The sequence below is a fragment of the Coenobita brevimanus genome, chromosome 15, assembly GCF_032717465.1.
Source record: "Coenobita brevimanus isolate Jiangsu-jjx chromosome 15, ASM3271746v2, whole genome shotgun sequence".
Lineage (NCBI taxonomy): Eukaryota > Metazoa > Arthropoda > Malacostraca > Decapoda > Coenobitidae > Coenobita > Coenobita brevimanus.
This window is the reverse complement of record NC_136968.1, coordinates 15,460,442-15,466,112: the sequence shown is the minus strand read 5'-3', so window position 1 is coordinate 15,466,112 and position 5,671 is coordinate 15,460,442.

The following is a 5,671-nucleotide window of genomic DNA, read 5'->3' as shown; positions in this document are numbered from 1 at the left end:
GGAATAGAAACTTCGGCTCTCATGGGAGAAAGAAGGGCATGTGAGAAAAGAAGGAAGGAGGGTGAGGGAGTAGGGAAGGGTGTGAAGCAAGGAGAAGAAAAGTGAAGGAAAGAAACGGGGAGGAAGGGGAGGGCGTGGCAAACACTAAACCAAGTTTATGAGAATTCTGACACTTTCTTTGCCAGCAGACTTGGCATATTTGGTTGGGTGGTAGAGAGGGCACATCAACGGATAAATTTAAGAGCAACCTTAGATCGGTATTGTGTCTTTATTGTCAATAATGTGGAGAACCCAGACTAACAATGCTGTGATGAGATAACGGTTTGAGAATTGTCAATGCAAGACAACCAAATTGGCAATGAGGTGCAGAAAAATGAACAATAATTCTCAAAAATTACTACCACTTTCCATTCTTCTGTGGACCACTAGGAGTTTCATGGACCTCTAATGGTCCATGGACCACAGGTTTAGAACTACTGTTGTATGTGTTCATTTGGGTGAAAATGATACTAAAAGTATTGTCTTATATAAAGATTGTTTTTGCTAATTCTTTTATTAAACTGTATTTTTATATTACTAAGAGTATTGTAATGGATTCAGCATGACTGAAAACATACAAATCGATGTCAATATCATTATAATGGACCAGATAGATACAGTTCTGTAAGAAAAATATTATTGGTAGGTCAAATTTCTTCAGGCAAGGAAGAAGGAACCAAAAGCCAGGAGCCCGCAAACTGTTCCCTCCAAGAAAAAACAAAAACATGTTAACAGAGAGCCAGATTCGAGATCCGTTCGCTTCGAGATGCCTGGACACACTGAGTTTGAAAGACTAGAGATCATAGGCAGCAGGAAATGGATGTAAGACAGTTCCAAATCTGACCTGTTGCATGCATGAATGCCTGGGAGTAACCGTTAACTGTTGCATTAGAGAGTTGGACAGAAAAGGGATGAGAGTTTGTTGCTAGATGGGTACTACGCGCCCGCCATAGTGGTGAAGGGATGCAAACAGACATTTCAGAGGAGCAATGATCATTGAAGCAGCAACAGAAGAGATAAAGATGCAACTGTGCAACGAAGAAACCGAGGCTGAAGGGAGCCAGTAAGAGAAGATGAGTTAATGAAACGGAGAGACTTTGACTCCACCTCGTTGAGAAGGGCTGTATAGAGGGAGCCTTCCCACACGTGCGAGCTGTACTGCACACAGGGCCAAATAAAACCCGTATATAAAGTCATAAACTGTGCAGGGTAAAGAAGGCATGGAGTACTCTTAGCACACCTAATCTCGTGGTAGCAGATTCTATACGAGTGGTAATATGAGCTTTCTCAGATCAATCCCGAGAGAATGAAACTCCAAGTATGTTTAACTACCACACGCTGGGCAATATATAACGAAGTTTTCACCTCACTACTGGCAGTTTCTCGGAAACTGCAGAAAATTGCTTGTTTTCAAACTTTAATGTCTCGGAAATACCTGTATAGCACTTAGGAAAACTAGTTAATGACCACTTTACTCGGCAACTCTTCCTCTTGCGAATGGGAGTATCCCCATTTCTCTAGGTCGTTGCAATGATGAGTAATGACGTGAGGAAGAGAACTAATTTTCGCCACGAGAGCGGCGTGAGAGCAGGACGTGTTCGTGCGTCTGCCCGCGGCGCCGACCACGGCTTTGCTCTCAACATGATAACTTACTCCACTACAAGATAAACACGGTTGCATCCAAGGCATGCCTTATGGTACTATCACTGAGCCCTTTTCTAGTATCCTTGGAAAGAGGTTTCGCCAGCGTGGATGATGCCATTGGCTATGGGCGGCATGGATGGGATCAGACAAAGAGGAACCTGAAGAAAGTGTTGTACACCTGGGAAAGGCAAGGGACACACTGACTCTCGTCTGTATGGTATACTGTAGAGGGGCTCCCTCCCTACCCTCTGGTGGCGAGAGGAGATGGCGACCAGTTCAAACTGTGGCCGGAAGACATTTACGTGTACAGTCACTACCTGGTGGCCCCGTAGCAGCCCGATAGTTACGTGTGTACACGTTACCCTGCGGATGGGGGTTAAAGATGATACAGGATTGATTAGAATATTGTTTAAAATTTGAGGGTACTTCTGCAGAAGATGTTGTCAGGTTGCTAGATGTAAGAACGAGTTTTTGATGCATTTAAAATGACAAAATTACTTTTACCCCTCAATCAGAGATATGAGACAAGTCAGATATTAGGTGTGCCATAGCCTCATCTCTTGTTGAAGTAACTGCTGAGATGGACGCTGCGGGAAGTGAATGGAAAGGTGAAGGGTGGAGACATCAGAGTATGAATGGATAGGTTTTGATGTGCAGCTTAGAGGGTCATTGATGAATACAAGGAAGAAAGTTGGTGATAAGACAGAGCCTTGAGGAACACCACTGTTGATAAATCCAGAAGAAAGGTGGCTGTCTACAACAGGAGCTATAGAATGACCAGAAAGGAAACTAGAGATGAAGGCACAGATAGAACGATAGAAACGATGAAAGGGTAGTTGGGAAATTAAAGATTTAGGCCAGACTCGATTGAAACTCTTTGAGATGTCACGAGCAATGGCAGAGCTTTCGTTAAAGTCCCGAAAGGAGGATCACTAGGAGTCTGAAAGGTAGGTGAGAAGATCGTCAGTGGAGCATCACTAGCGGAACCCATACTGACGAACAAAAACAAGGTTGAAATAGGAAAGATGATTTAATTTTTTTCTGTTAAGAATAGACTCAAAAACTTTTGAAACCAGGATGTTAAAGCAACTGGGCAATTGTTAAAGGGATGGAACAGGCTGAATGAGAGCAAACTTCCAGCATGACAGAAAGGTACAAGTTGACTGACAAAGGCGAAAGGGTATACCTAGGCAGGGTGTAAGTACAGGAGAACAGTTCTTAAGGACAACAAGATGGACTCCATCTGGCTCATATGCTTTGTTAGTATTGAGGACAGTGATAGCAGAAAATACATCAATTGAAGAAATTTTAATGTCAGTCATGAGGAAGTCAGATGGGGGAAGTGATGGAGGAACAGCACCGGAATCGCTGAATATAGAATTGGTCTTAGCGAAGATTTTTGGTTGATAAGTAGAAAAAATAGCTACTGGAAAAGAGGAGGGAAGGATGATGAGGCAAAGTTGTTAGAAAAGTTTTTGACAAGGTGCCAGAAGGAGCAGGAAGAATTTGAGCTGGAGAGCTCAGAGCACATTAGTAAAATTGAAATTATATTTAGCAGAGCAAAGAACAGAGCACGATTCCAGGCAGAAACATAAGAGATGAGATTCACGGATGGGTTGGCTCCGGTGCCTTTTGTAGGCCTTCTCCTTGTTGTGGGCAGCATTAGAACAAGCGTGATTAAACCAAGGATTTTTTACATTAGTCAAGGGATAAATGAATGTATTCTTCCATGCCGAAGAGAATAACCTCCGTAATGCACAAGGCACACTCAGAAGGCTCTCAGCCATGGAAACAATAATAATCATTCCAGGGAAAATAAAAAAAATACTGCCTGAGGGCCACACAATCAGCAGCTCCAAAGTGCCACAACCATCACTTCCTGGGAGTGTCCACAGGTTTTACCGGAGCGATAAGACAGATTAAGGTGATAAAGCTGTGATCAGAGGAGCCCAATGAAGGGGGAAAGATTAACAGCATAAGTAGAAAGATTAGTTGTAAGGAAGAGGTCAAGTATATTGGAACTCTCTCCAGGGTTGTCAGCGAAATTGATAGGATGCTATACAAGCTTCTCTAGGTCATTAAGGATAGAAAAGATGTAGGCACGTTCACCAGGTGGATCAGTGAAAGGACAGGAGAGGCAAAGGTGGTGGTGAACACTGAAATCTCCTAGAATGGAAATTTCAGAGAAAGGAGAAATGGATAGAATGTGTTCCATCGTAGAAGTAAGATACTCGAAGAATTTTCATAGTAGAGTTAGCAGATAAGTAAATAGCACAGATATAGTTAGTCAGAGAACGGCAGGAAAGCCGAAGCCAGAGAGTAGAGAATTAAGAATGATCAAGTTCAGGAACAGGAGAGCAAGATAAGTCGTTGCGTACATATACATAACGGCCACCTTTGGCTTTGAAATGAGTATATAGAGAGTTGGAGGATACAGAGAAGGGTTTGCTATCAGTTGCCTGAGAGAGCTGAGTCTCAGCGAGGAAGAGAAGTTGAGGTTTGCAGAAGGAGAGGTGGTGCTGAACAGAGAGAAGGTTAGAGGAAAGGCCCCTAATACTGCAGAAATGAAGAAGGAGTCTGACAGTGGTTCCAGGCATCTTGCTTGGTCGTCACCAGGTGAAGGGTGGATGGTGGAGGCTTTGATGGTTCCCCTCCTCCCCTAGGGCTTTCGAGGCTTGGTGATTGGACGCCATTTTATGTAAGATTTTGAATAGGAAGTGTAGTGTGTGAAGTGCATGTAGTTTGGTGCTGACAATTTTGGACTTTCAAATGGACAGTTGGACAGATTTGCTAAGCATGCCAATGGGAATCATTTTGCCAGATTTGGGGGTTGTATCACCATTTGCAGAATTTTTCCGTTATCTGCTTCACCAGTAAGAAAAAAAATAACTGGGTGATTAACCGCTCTGAGGCCAGAGAATTATGTCAATATTTTCGTTTTAATGTTCCGTTTTAAGTGAAGTTTGGTACTTACTTTTTTCACTTCCATACATTTCATTCACAGTTACACCCAGTTAAGAAAGAAGTCTCTTTCACTGTTTAAACGTAATCTAACCTTGTGTTCCAAACTATCCAGTTCTCGGTATAGCCGGCTGGGCTATCCCTAGGTATGCGATTTTTTGTTTTTTTTGTTTTTTTTAGTCAACCAAATATGAAAGGCATATTTTAATATCCTTTTCCCTTAAGTTGGCCTCACATTTAGGAATAAATCTTGAGTTAAATAAGGATAATAAAAATACGCAGTTATCAGGTATGGCATGATCAACGGATCCACGTAGCAAACCAACCCACCAGCAGTGCACTGGTGAAAGAACAGCATTTCATTTCCAGTATGTCTTTTTTATTTCAAATGTCTGGAAATTACTCAGATGATGTATATGACTGAAATATAATGAAGTTTACAAATACGAAGTTTTATTTAAATCTGCCAATAAATAACGAAAGTATTGGCATTATTCTGGGACTTCAGAACAGTGAGTCACCCTGTACAAAAGTATCAGATGTGGAAGCCTCAGGGCCCTTCGGTTAATACCCTGGGTGAGGTGTGGGTTGGGAGACTGATTTAGTGTGGTGTGGTGTGGCTTGGGAGGGTGGGAAGGGTGCAGCACCTTCTATACACAGAGTTGCAACAACTGGTGACTAGGCACCATGTTGCCTCCCACCCACTTCCATTTCCTTAATCTCTGCAATGTCCTCCGTTGTTATTTCCATCAGTTATTGCTTTCAGTATCATCATTTGCTAATTTGATGAGTGTAAACATTTTTGGCACTATATACACTTCGTTCTATGATTGTCTACATCGTTTGTGGCAGACAGTGCTTGATAAATACGAGGGCATGTAGAGAATGATTAACTTCGATGTCACTGATGAAAAAAAAAAAAAAAATGCCCTGTGCATCTATGTCTCTAAATTAACCCCCATTATGATATTCTCATAACACAGGGTAAGCATAATCAATACTGTTTACTGCAGTACCTTTCACATAA